Genomic DNA, 12,677 nt, shown 5'->3' with positions numbered 1-12,677 from the left:
ATGTATGTAGGGACATTTCCCCTGTTAGCTATCTGCAAATTGGTTTGCACGATGTAACAAAGTAGAGACTCGCCTCCCTCGTTCGTATCTGCTCCTCCCCACGCATTGTGGTGCGCATTTGCATCTGTGCCTATGAACAACCGCCCTTTGCACCCTTCCTCCTGCGCTAGCCTTTTGCACTCCATCGGTGGAACCTCCGCAGCATGGGCCATGTAGCAGGACGCCAGGATAAATGCCTGCTTATTCTTTTACTCAACGGCCACCGCTACGAGATCCTCAGTGGTGTAGTTAGGCAGCATATATGAATGCAGCTGTTTCCTTATCATTACTACAGCTCGCACCCGTCCTTCCGTTTGCGCGTAGTAAACGCCAAACCCGCGCGCGCTAAGTCCAGAAACCTTTCCTCCCGATGAGAGCCACGGCTCCTGCAGCAGCGCCACATCAAACGAACCCTCCTCAAGGGTTAGGAGGAGTTCGATCGACGCCACTTTACTGTGTTGGAGGTTTATCTGTACGACTTGCAGCACCATTGGGCTGTTTGTCCCCCTCCAGCATCTTGTCTTGACGTCGTCGTCCTCCCCTTGCCCTTTTGGTTTAGAGTATTCGAGGCCCCCTTCAGCCTCTCGTGACTGTTGTACCGTATGTTCCTCTATGCGAGTCACAGCACCATTTAGCGGTTGGTCCTCTTGTGTGTTAGGGATTTTATCCTCGGGACTTCTTTTCCTGAGTCGAATGTAAATTTTGCCAGTGGCAAAGGACATTTTGCCAAGCTGCGTGTACAAAATATCCTCCGCCTGCTTGTTTATTTGGAAGATGTAGAACTGACCATCCTCGGTAGGCCGAGATACAGTAAGTTCCTTCCAATCCTGTGTCGGTATGTTCGGATTCTGATCTGCAGAAGTCACAGTATATCCTCCGACTTCATCACGCATGGTATCCATACCTTAACTTTTGGTACCGTGGGGATTTTCGCTTTATCACCACCCCAAACCGCGCGTTCGTGGCTTGCCTTTGGAGGTTTGGAACCACTTCCTCCAGCCACCGCAAGCTCGCGATGTTGTCGCACGCTATCATCTTCACACCATTATACCATCCCCCAATCAAAGGTTGGTAGGGGCTTACTTGGTTGTTCCCGCAACATCTTAAACATTAAGCTAACAAGCTCCCTTTCCACAGATCTCCACCTTTCAGTAGTCATTTGTCCGAAAGGACTGCTACGATCAACCAGCGTCACAGTCAGTGACTGGTTTGACACATCCCTTATCTTCTCGGGAAAAGCAGGAGTCTTAGTGATATCTCCTTTTGGCACCTCCGAGAAAGCCGGAGTCTTAGCGTTAACTCCCTTTAGCGCCTCCGAGAAAGCCGGAGTCTTAGCGTTATCTCCCTTTGGCTTATCTCCTACTTCCGTAGTTGGAACTTCCCTCTGACTCGCAGCTTTCGAGGTAGTTGCTACATCGCTATTGGAGCCCATCTGTCTTACAGTTTTGGGCCTACTTGTCTTGTCTATGCGACTGTCCTGCCTCGCGGCTCTAGGGCTAACTTTTCTGCCTCTTGAAAGCAGACTTTTCGCCTTCCGCCGAACGTGCCTCTTCATTCTGCCATTCGACGATTCTTCCTCCTCGCAGAACCGAGGGTTTCTCGCAGCAAACCTTTTGAACTGCCTTCGACCTACTTCTACCGCTTCATGGGCCCATTCCAAGCGCTCGATCTTCACTTCTGTTGGGTTGACCACTGCTCCCAAGCGTTGTACAATTCTTAGTGCTGCACGGTACTGCGAGAGAGCTCTTTTACTTCCTCTGCTCCGTACCATTCTCCACTATTCTACTCCGTTTTCATTTGTGTGCTTCTCCAACACGGAGTTCATTGAATCAGAGCTACTCTCGCTCCCCGAGTCTAACGCATCGCTTAATTCGTATTTGTCGTCCTTGGAGGACTGACCTCCTCTTTACATCGTCCTTATTACAATCAGGTAATGAGTCGTGGAAAGAACCGTCCGCCACAGCAGCGCCCCTTACTGTGGTAAGGCCATAAATACTTCCCGAGGTGCCCGGTATCGGGAAGGCTCTGTTGGAATACAGCCGAATTTATTCCCTGGCTGCAAATCGTGCAATAGGCACGGTCCGCATAACACCCTGGATTAGGGGGTTGGCTGTTCTTGGTCACCGACATCCCGCCGCCCTCCTATGAGGCGAAATGGCGTAGATGTCAGTCCTAAACAGCTCCGCCTCATAGTTGGGCGCTATGGAGTTCGGCTAAGCCCTCACACCAACGACAAGGTGCCTACCCTAGTGAGGGCGAACCAAACAAAGTTTATTTAAATTTTGCTTATTATATTTAATTATACAGTGTACTTGCTTACGTACTTAACCATTTACACGATTTTTCCCGAGAAATAAAGCTGGACAGTTTCTCTCTCGTTTCGTTGCCTGCCTACAAAATTGGAAGCATCAAGGAATGCCACATGGGTCTTCACTTGATCCTTTCATCGGAGTGAGATAATTAGTATAGTCTTTACCGAAATGTCATACTTTTTGCGCTTTTTTGAATCTTTTATCTCAAAATGTAGGGAAACCAACCTTGGGAACATTAACCAATACACTTTCTTCTTTAACACTTATTATTACAATATGTATAATGTTCTCGCTCCGTTTACGGCATTAGAATCGATATTAATGTTACTCGTTAAGGAGGATCCAAGCATTGTGTAAAAGATCTTAATCCGTTATCTTCGACAATCCTAAAGGGTTGCATATCTGTGGCAATTATTCTAATCAAAGCACAATCAAGTTGTTTTTTCGCTCATTTACAGACTGAGACTTCCTTATGTTGTTGTTATTAGGTTCAAAAAAAGATTCTGTAAGAGCTGTTGATGAAGACATTTCCATCAACGTTGGATGTGACCGCTTCAAATGATTTAACAAATTGGTTGTATTTCCACCTGTTTTGCATTTTTTTCCGTACGTTTTAATTGTCCAGAATCGCCCTGCACTTGACTAAAATAATTCTAGACAACAGATCTGTGAATCTTTGGATTACTTATAAGATTGAATTCCCCTTCAGTCACTTTCAATTGGCTTACTAGAATCTAAAACTGTGGTATTAATTTGATACTTAACACAATATCATCCTCAAGCATCTGTAAAGTAGATAGTGATGAAAACTTCGATGCCTAAAGAATCGAACGATTTAAAAAAAAATGGATTCTACATTTCTAAATAAAGATCGATTAAATCGATTAAGAATCTAAATTAAATCCCGCTCTAGAAGGCAGTGTCCAGTCAGAATACCCGTCATGAGTCTACAGTCCTCTCTTTTTAATGATAGAAGCAACTTTGTTAGTCTAAGGTTGCAAGACCTACACATAATTTTCGACGCTTTACAGCCCCGCGCTTGAACCCACGCCTTTCCCGCTTGGTCGATCATGTGCACCTCTCGCCTTCGCTTAATCTCACCCAGTCTAATACTGACGTATACGGAGCAAGCTTCAAGGGTTGCGCCCTTTTTAGCTAGTTCATCCGCTTTTTCATTCTCATCTATTCCCATGTGCCCTGGGACCCAATATAGATGTATGCTTCTCCCTGTCCCGATTCTCTCCTGAGACTACTTACACTCTAACACACATTTAGATGATGTGTGCTTGATTTAAGATTTTTCGCTCTCACGCTTCGAGAACGATATGTGGGGTGGGAAGGTAATTTTATTAATAGGTACCCATATATTATTTTCATCAATAATATTTTTTTTTTGTCATTAATAAGAAATATTAATAACAAATAAAATTATCATTAAAATCCAAAAGTTTAAGAAAAAACACATAATATGAATTTTTTCATATTTTTCTCTAATTGAGAAATTCTTGTTGTTGTTGTTGTTGTTGTAGCGATAAGGTTGCTCCCCGAAGGCTTTGGCGAGTGTTATTGATGTGATGGTCCTTTACCGGTACGCTCCGGTACCACAGCACCATTAAAGTGCTAGCCCGACCATCTCGGGAACGATATATGTGGCCACATTAAACTTTCAGGCCATCCGTTCCCTACCCACCCCAAGTTCCATGAGGAGCTTGGGGTCGCCAGAGCCTCGTCTGTTAGTTAAACAGGATTCGCCGCGGATAGCTGAGGTTGACAATTGGGTTTGGAGAAGCTATATATTGCGCTGACAACCTGAAGGGTTGCGCTACACAGCCCCTTAAATCCGGAATTTTAGTCGCCTCTTACGACAGCCATACCTACCGCGGGTATATTCTGACCCCCTAACCCGCTGGGGTGAAATTTTTCTTATTTGGTGATGTAATCTGCATATATTCCTACATTAAACATTTCATAACAAGCTTGAGAATCGCCTGTGCATATGTGAAGAGAAAATCGAATTGAACGAAAAATAACAGCTAAAGGAAAATAGAAGATAAAAAATGGTTTTTAAAAATTTCAGAGTTTGACGGTGATCGAACTCGGGCCACACGATCGAAACCGGAACATCATAACCGGTAGGCCACTACGACTGCTTGATAGCTTGTGCCAAATATTGTATTTAATATTGTACTGCACATGAACTGTACCGATTCTTTTTCCTTTAACTTAATTCCAGAACATTGTTCTCAATATTGGAACATTTGTTATATTTTAAGACCAGCCGTCCTCTTTTCAAAGTCCAGTGGTGCTGAATTTTAATTATTTATTCAAAGTCGACAACAAACGTAAAATGGTCGACTACATGATAAAAATAGACATATATATTTATGTATACAGTTCAAAAGCTAATATTTAAATATATCAAAATTTTAACAATGTTATACTACTACATAACACACGAATAATATATATAATACAATTAAATTTCTGAATATATAGGTAGAAATAAAAAAAAAAAGATTCCGCTCAGCAAACATTCTGAAAGCGCACGGTTCCGATCGGCTTCCTGTGGGAATGCAAACAAGATTTCAATCAGTATTTAGTCAGAATGCGGCAGAACTCCGGTAGTATAGTGTTGTATACCATCACAATGCACAAAAAAGTAACATGACTTGCGTTGTTGGAATGCACCGGATTCCAATCAACTCAATGCCTGACTCATAAAATTATACTGCCTGAATGCATGCGATTCCGGTCAGTATCTCGTGAGAAAGCATGTCAACATACTTCCGTATTGTTTGTTTTTAATGTTCCAGGTTGAAGAGTCAATGTATCCAACCCATCCTTATACGATATCGTGTCTAGGTTTTTTACGAGACAAATAATGCCGGCGTGTAAAAAAAAAAACAGAAATTAGATGCTACCTCTCAGGTTAAATAGGCGAGTATTGCATAACTTAAAGTGGCAAAAGTACATTGAAGACCAATAATACAGCTATACAAGTAATTGTAGTGCGAGCACCAGATAAGCAGAGGATTATTTTTAGCAAAGTTTCGACGACAAAGGGGTAAATGAAAAGGTAAATAGTGTTTGGATACTTTAGGAGGCATTTCTCCAATAATAAACTTATGGATAAACAATACCCCAAGTAATATTCTACGATTTTCTAGAGTGGTTAAGTTAATAAGAAGAAGCCTACAGGTGAAAGTTTGAGTCCCAATTAAGACCACGTAATTGAAATATCAGAAATTACTTTTGTACAGATTCAATACGCTTTATATGACATTGAGAGACAGGACACCAAACGCATGAGCAGTACTCAAGTATTGGACGGACAAGCGATGTGTAGAGAGTCTTAGTGGGGTACGGGTCATCAAACTCTTTAGCCCACCTTTTAACAAATCCAAGTACACTAGACTGGCTCGAAAGCTCTTAAGCTACGAAGTCGTTTTCACATGATTGGGTCAGCTAACAAAATTTGCCCCCCCCCCCGCCCCTCCCCCTAATGTATGTTTTTTTCCTTACCAAACGAAAGTACTTAAAAATTCCAGAAAATGTTGCTTTGAAACCATATTACCAAAATAATAAACAAAGAAGTAATTTTTTTTTATTAAGTTATAGCACTTTCAATATTTATTGCAACTGTTATTTTACCTGATTCTTATTATACTTAGACCTGAAACTCATGATATTTTTGAGGAAAAATTGCAGGTTTTGCATTGAAAAGTTAATAAAGATATGCCAAATATCATGAATAGATCCATGAGGAAATTGGGGTCGCCAGAGCCGCGGCTGTTGAAGAAACAGGATTCGCCACTGGTAGGTGAGGCTGACAATTGGGTTGGAGAAGCCATATATTGCGCTGGCAACCCCTTCAAAGGGTTGCGCTACACAACCTCTTGAATCAATTTGGTATTTTAGTCGCCTCTTACGACAGGCATACCTCCTGCGGGCATATTCATAGCCCGTTCTTCGTCATACCAGTTGTTTTTCCCTGAACGCCCGTAACCAATTCTTTCCTCAGCATCAGTACGAAGTGCTTTGGAGATATGCTCCCACTGCTTCTGCATTTCTTCGGTATACAAGAATAGAAAGAGACATATGAAAAAAATTTGCCGCAAGGTGGCGCAAGGATCGAGATATTCACAAAAATTGTATTTGTGGTCCGATTTGGCTCATATTTGGAACGCAAAATACGTACAAGAATAGAAAGCGACCTATGAAAAAAATTTCCGCTAGGTGGCGCAAGGATCGAGATATTCACAAAAATCGTATTTGTGGTCCGATTTGGCTCATATTTCGAACGCATAATACATACAAAAATAGAAATTCATAACTTTTTTGAGTTGGATGAAAAAATTTGAAAAAACGTCTTTCGTAAGCTAGAAAAAGAAGAAAAACTTTCAGCCAATTCTAAGGGGGACGGGGTCAAAATTGGTCGAAATGGGATGGAAACCCCATATATACTATATATATTACCATATATATACTATATATACCACCGATCTTTATGATTTTTTCTGACAACAATATATGCTATATACGTAAGTATTCGTTGAAATTTGTAGCCTCTATCCCTTAAAATAGGTCAGTAATTACGAAAAGTTTCTTATCTGAACGATCGGTTGTGGGGGATATATACTATATATACGACCGATCTCATCACTTTTTCAGGCAACAATATGTGCAATATACGAAATTGTATGGTGTAGTTTGAAGCTTCAATCTGTTAATTTGAGTAAGATATTAAAAAAATCCTCTTTTTCTGAAAAATCGGTTGTATGGAGGATATATGCCATAGTGGTCCGATCCGGCCGGTTCCGACAAATGTCTAATCGGACACCCAAATACACCCGCTCACCAAATTTTATCAAGATATCTCAAAACTTGAGGGACTAGTTTGCATACAAACAGACAGAGGGACAGACGGACATGGCTAAATCAACACAGCTCTTCATCCAGATTATTTCGGTATACTTAATGGTGGGTCTATCTATTTTCCTTTAAGGACTTACAATTTTGGGTTTCGTGACGAAATTAATATACCATTTCATTTTCATGAAAGGTATAAAATCAAAAATTAAAACCACTACATGCCCCAATACCTAAGTCTTACCGTTTGTCATCAATTTGCAGAAGAACAATGAGGTATATATGTACAAAATATCCTGCGTTCACATACTCCCAAATATTTTCAACAGAGAGTGTACGAGCTCATAATCACGTGTTAATACAGCGTAGCGGGTTACAGGGAATACAGCAGTTCAGTTTACGCTGGTTCCCAAGTAGACCAAGTCCTTCATAACATCGAGGAGTTGGTATCTGACAACAGTGAGAAACTTCCTACAGAATATTCCAAGAATTGTCTTATAAGAGCTTTATACAGTGAGACTTTTTTGTCGTCGCGTGGAGACCGCACATCACAATTGCGTACTGAGTCCGATTTAACACTTTTTGGCGAGAATAAGTTTGATTTAACGTTAGGAATTTGTTCAGCTACTCAATAATCCACCGAGTGTGTCTTGGTACCAACAAAATTTTGCTAATAAGCACCCATCTTTAAGTATTGAAAAAAAATCAACTGGCGAGAAAATAGCATAAATTCATTGCACTTGATGAGAAGTTTGGCATATTTTGTGCATACATGTCCTATAGACTCATGCTCACGACGAGACTGGGTGTGGTCTATATCGGTAGCTGTGTAATTCCATTTATGTATATTTCACCCGTTCTTCATCAGAATTTGAACAGTTGGATATGAAAGTAAGCCAACGATACCCGCTCCCCCTCTCTTCCCCTACCTATTATTTTTTCCCGGAACGTTGCACTCCCGGATAAGTTTGAAAGGTCCTTAGTTCGCGAATGGATCATTCGGGTACTAATCAACAAGTCCATATGGCGGGTAAAGTGCATTAGTAAAGCTCTGTTCGAAAAGCGTACACAAGATTAACGATTTTTTTTAAGTGAGCGAACTTTTTTTAATCATGAGAGTAGGAAATAAATAAGCCTAAGTTAAGGTATGTACATTAAGGTGGGCCGGCTTGTATGGACGAAAGTTAGCCGATATTGCGCCATCGATTTTTCGATATGATTTGGGCTCAGGAAAAAAATATTTCACTACGCATACCCAAAAAAAAAATGTTTCGATCCTTCGAAATTTAATGTTTTTTAATACATAAAAATCGTATTTGTGGTCGGATTTGAATCATATTTGGAACACATAATACGTACAAGAATAGAAAGCGGCCTATGAAAAAAATCCCCGCTAGGTAGCGCAAGGATCGAGATATTCACAAAAATCGTATTTGTGGTCCGATTTGGCTCATATTTCGAACGCATAATACATACAAGAATAGAAAGCGATCTATTCACAAAAATCGTATTTGTGGTCGGATTTGAATCATATTTGGAACACATAATACATACAAGAATAGAAAGCGACATATGAAAAAAAAATTGCCGCTAGGTGGAGCAAGGATCGAGATATTCACAAAAATCGTATTTGTGGTCCGATTTGGCTCATATTTGGAACGCATAATACGTACAAGAATAGAAAGCGACCTATGAAAAAAATCCCCCCTAGGTGGCGCAAGGATCGAGATATTCACAAAAATCGTATTTGTGGTCCGATTTGGCTCATATTTCGAACGCATAATATATACAAATATAGAATAATAGAAAGCGATCTATGAAAAAGCCGCCGCTAGGTGGCGCATGGATCGATATATTCACAAAAATCGTATTTGTGGTCGGATTTGAATCATATTTGGAACACATAATACATACAAGAATAGAAAGCGACATATGAAAAAAAATCCGCTAGGTGGCGCAAGGATCGAGATATTCACAAAAATCGTATTTGTGGTCCGATTTGGCTCATATTTGGAACACATAATGCATACAAGAATAGAAAGCGACCTATGAAAAAAAATCGCCGCTAGTTGGCGCATGGATTGAGAAATTCACAAAAATTTTATTTGTGGCCGACTTGGCTCGTATTTGGAAATCATATTTGACATACAGAAATAGAAACCGCTTTAGTAAAAAAATTCACGCTAGGTGTCGCAAAAATTAAGATATTCAAAAAACTCGTACTTGTCTGTCCGATTTGGCTCTTTGAACAAATATTATATACGCATTATATACAGTTCAAATTTTGTTGGTGAAATTTCTGTAAAAAATTCATTTCCCGGTAGAAGTGACGTCAAAATACTTTGGAGCACATAAGTTCAGATTTTGTTACTGAAATTTCATTACAAAAACGCATTTCCCGGTAGAAGTGACGTCAGAATACTTTGGAACACATAAATTCAAATTTTGCTAGTCAAATTTCAGTATAAAAATTCAAGTCCCGTTAGAAGGGGCGTCAAAATACTTTGGAGCACATTCAAATTGTGTTAGTGAAATTTTAGTAAAAAATTCATTTCCCGGTAGAAGTGACGTCAAAATAATTTGGAGCACATAAGTTCAAATTTTGTTAATGAAATTTCAGTAAAAAATTCATGTCCCGTTAGAAGTGACGTCAAAGTACTTTGGAGCACATAAGTTAAAATTTTGCTAGTGAAATTTCAGTAAATAGAATAGATAAAAAAAAAATATTAATTAAACGGTTTTATTGAAAACAATAATTACATTAAGTAATAGCAATACTAAAAGATAGAAAATAAAATAAAAAAAAAATTTAAGTTAAATGGTTTTATTGAAAACAATACTTACATTAAGTAGTAATAATACTAAAAGATAGAAAATAATTAGGTAAGTCCTAGGTACTAGTCATCACACTCCTTATCAATCTAGGGCGTTGATCAGACAATTAAGCAAAAGCGTTGGGCACGTGAAATTTCTAAAAATGCGAGGCGTAGCATAACCTGATTTAGGCTCAGTTGGTCTTACTTATGAATATCAATAGAAATTTAACGCGTCCAACGCTTTTATTTTTATTTTTTTTTAGTTGCTAAAAAACCGTCGGCTGCTGTTTCAACAGATTATCGTCCCATAAGTATATTGCCAGTCTTGTCAAAAGTCTGGGAGAAACTAGCGGCTGCACAAATTACAGAATATCTTAATGCAAACAGGCTCTTGAGCGAATTTCAGTCTGGTTACAGACCCTTCCACAGTTGTAATACCGCCATGCTCAAAATTATCGAAGATATCCGACCTGCCTATGACAGAGGTGAATTAACTGTGCTGGCGCTTTTGGATTTTTCCAAAGCTTTCGACACAGTGGAGCACTCTATTCTTTTACTAAAATTAAGCAAATACTACGGATTCTCTGATAGTTCCGTAAGATTGCTTGAAAGTTATCTTGGAGGTCGCTTACAGAAAGTAGTGGTTGGAACTAGCTGCTCGGAGATGAAACGCCTTGATTCAGGGGTGCCTCAGGGATCCATTATCGGTCCAATACTATTTTCTATTTTTATTAACGATATGACCTATATTTCCAAGAGCGTATCGATACATCTGTATGCTGATGATGCTCAGGTATATCTTTCTCGTCCAATTGGCCTATCTGATGATCTGGTGTGCAGAATGAATGAAGACCTTCAGCACATATCTTCATCGCAAATGACAATAAATTAAATCGAAATGCTTCTAAGACCAGGCCTATGTGTTTGGCGTATTCCCGGCAGCTCGTTACGACATTGCCAACTTTATCCTTGCAAGGCCTTGATATTAATTATGAGTCTGTGGTTACGAGCCTTGGATTTAAGTTGAACTCATACCTTGGATACAAGGTCCATGTAAACTATACCTTAAGCAAAATATACGACGTCCTAAGAAAGTTGTGGCATTCAGCAGATCTAATTCCATTTATGTGAAACTGAAATTGGTGAGAACTCTTATAGTTCCATTGATATCCTTTGGGGGGATCGTTTTTGGAAATATTGACAGTGAGTCACTGAAAAAGCTGCAGACAGCTTTAAACAACTGCGCTCAATATATATTTTCTAGGCGGAAATTTGATCATATATCACAGTTTTCCTCCAAGATACTCAATTGCAGTCTCGTGAGCTTTCTGAATTATCGCAATTTGGGGTTCCTGCACGATTTAATCCATAAAAGGCAACCGGAATACCTCTTTAGAAATTTACGTTTTTCAAAATCCGACAGAACTGGCAACCTTATTGTTCCACGCTATAAGTATCTTACATCTTCCAGAACATTCTTTGTCAGTGCTATAAAATTATGGAACTCACTACCAAATGACATTAAAAATGAACGCAATAACAGACGCTTTAAATTGGCTTTATCAGAATTTTTGCAAAATATACATGCATAATATCTTTTTTTTAATTTTTCTGAATCAGATTCATTCTTTTATTTTTGTTTCTTATTTTGTTTTATTTTTGTGCTTTCATACAAATATACACACATAGAATAGCTGATATTAATTCTACGATTAGTTTTAATAAACTACTTATTTAACATAATATATATTAAAAATAAATTTAGAAATTCGAAATTTTGTATAAGATCCGAATGTTGATGTACGTTAAGAGACAATAGTCTCACTTGTACAAATTTATTAATAAACTATTGAACTATTTAATTGTCTGATCAACGCCCTAGATTGATGAGGAGTGTGATTACTAGTACCTAGGACCTACCTAATTATTTTCTATCTTTTAGTATTCTTACTACTTAATGTTTTTTTTTTAATTATTTTACTCACTTTTATTGCAGCTGTTTGCGTTGGTTTGCTAAGTGTCAACATACAGTGGCCCTAAACCGGCTCGTTGATATTTCTAAAACTGTTCGCATGTATTTCAAACTTTCAGGGTTGCTCTATTTACCATAAATTTTAGTGCTTACTATTTCATTATATATTTAAAAATATTGATCTGCATTTACAACACCTGCCAGGTAAAAAGCGAGTTAGAACGCTTTCTGTCTTGCTGGCTTTGTGATGGGCTCACCCATTCAAAGTGCGCGGGATTGACAGATAGAGGTGTGACAACATCAATGATCACACCAAAGGAGTACGTTGGTCATATCCTAAATGCAGATCAATTGAAGTAGATCTTTTTAGGCTGTTTAAGTAAACGCGCAATGCGTTTTCTGAAATATCCAAAGAGTTTTCCGTAATAAGTGAAAAGTTTAGCGCATTACTTGTTCAATTCTTTTAAGTAAGAAAAGTAGAAATTTTTCAAATATTCAGAAGATGAGGGAAAGGGTAAATTCTTTTGGTGGCTTCGAAACAAAATAATATCAACAATTGAAAGACTAATATGCGTTTTTAACCAAATCGGAGATGGGAGGTAAGTAGGTCCTTGCTCTCTCGGACTCAGGGGCGAGTGTCAGTTGCATGAATAATGGCTCAGCAGCACT

The 12,677-nt window shown here is 39.0% G+C and overlaps 1 protein-coding gene across 15 annotated transcripts in view; it reads right to left on the bottom strand.

Annotated features, from left to right (window-relative positions):
* Positions 1 to 12,677, bottom strand: part of LOC137240233 (protein abrupt-like) — a 935,093-nt gene that overhangs the window by 678,625 nt on the left and 243,791 nt on the right. The window lies entirely within an intron of this gene.

This window comes from Eurosta solidaginis, chromosome 2 (assembly GCF_040869045.1).
Source record: "Eurosta solidaginis isolate ZX-2024a chromosome 2, ASM4086904v1, whole genome shotgun sequence".
Lineage (NCBI taxonomy): Eukaryota > Metazoa > Arthropoda > Insecta > Diptera > Tephritidae > Eurosta > Eurosta solidaginis.
This window is presented reverse-complemented; position numbering and strand designations above follow the sequence as displayed.